The following is a 1518-nucleotide window of genomic DNA, read 5'->3' as shown; positions in this document are numbered from 1 at the left end:
TACCCCCTCCCCCCCCTCCCCCTGCTAAAAAAATAATTTTTTTACCTTTAATTTTTTTTTTTCGTTCAATTTCAAATTTCTGTTTTTTCTATTTTTCTTGCACCACCCCACCCCCCACTCCCCCACCCCCCGCCACAATTTTTTTTTACTTTTTTTTTTTGTTTAATTTAAATTTTTGTTTTTTTTCGTTTTTACTTGTCCCCCCACGCCCCCCGAAAACGAAATTTAAAATAATATTTTTAGTTTTTAATTTTATTATTTATCGATTTAAAGGCTCAAAATTTTACAAGTCCCAAAATTATGAGTTCAGAGGTTTATGTGTTTGGAAGTTTACGGGTTTAGAAATTATAAAGTTTACGGGTTCAAAAATACGCGGTTTTTGCGTTAAAAAGTAAAGCATCACATTAGTTCCTTTAGATTGTGTCAATTTTTAAAGACTTCGGGAAGGGGTGGGGGGAGGTGGGAGGGGGAGGGGGAGGGGTGGAGGAGAGTTGCATAAAAAATATTTTCCTAAAAAAAACTATTTTCTACTCTCTAACCAAACAATAGAAAATATTTTCCGGAAAATGTTTTCCACTTACCAACCAAACAAGAAAAAATAAGTGATAAAACTACTCATTTTCCATGAAAATATTTTCTAGGAAAACATTTTCCATGGAAAATATTTTCCTTCGTACCAAACACACCCTAAACTAAAAAAATGTATGTTAAACTAAGGACCCGTTGTCCATAGATTATTCTTTTTTGGATTTTTTTTCTTCAAAAATGTGTTTGTCCATGAAATTTTATAAGTTTTTGAAGATTTTTCAAAAATGAGTTCTTTAAAAACCAAAAAGTGATTTTGACCACTTTTTCAAATTCTTCGAAATTTTTTTTCCCCACTCACAAAAATTCCATTATTTTTTTCAAGTGAATGTATGTCCAAACATAATTTCAAATTACAAATATCATTTTTCAACTTAACTCCAAATACTACTTTTTTTAATTTTTTTTTTTTGGTCCAAACGCCTACTAATAGAAACACCTAAATTAAGCTTTGTTCATATTGCAAAGAAACTCCGTCTTTTAATGGACCTGTTTGGTTTTTCACAATATTAAAAAATAAAAAATGTACTACTATACTTTCATTATTTGCTGTATTATGAGTATATTTTGGAGTGGTACCTTGAGAAAAGCTGGTGAGACAGTGTTCGCTGCTGAGGTAAAGAGAGACAATTGAGAGGAAATGGTAAAGACATTGTTCCGTAAAATTCTGTTTGTTTTGAGAAATTAAAAGACTGATTTCCCAAACAGGAATAAAGAGATACGGGGAATATTCTGTGGTTGTGTGAGCCGTTGGATCGATGAGGTTGAATGGCCATGATTAATCAATTAATTTGCAGGTTCTGATGAAATAATCTGACGGTCTACGTTTGGTCGTGGTGCTTATTCTGGTAAAGAGTCCTCCTGTACATTAAATTACACTAATATAGGAGTATCATAATTAAATGATAAGTTGAGGTAAAAATATATCTTAAT

Source organism: Nicotiana attenuata, unplaced genomic scaffold (genome assembly GCF_001879085.1).
Source record: "Nicotiana attenuata strain UT unplaced genomic scaffold, NIATTr2, whole genome shotgun sequence".
Taxonomy (NCBI): domain Eukaryota; kingdom Viridiplantae; phylum Streptophyta; class Magnoliopsida; order Solanales; family Solanaceae; genus Nicotiana; species Nicotiana attenuata.
Note: the sequence above shows the minus strand (reverse complement) of the source record.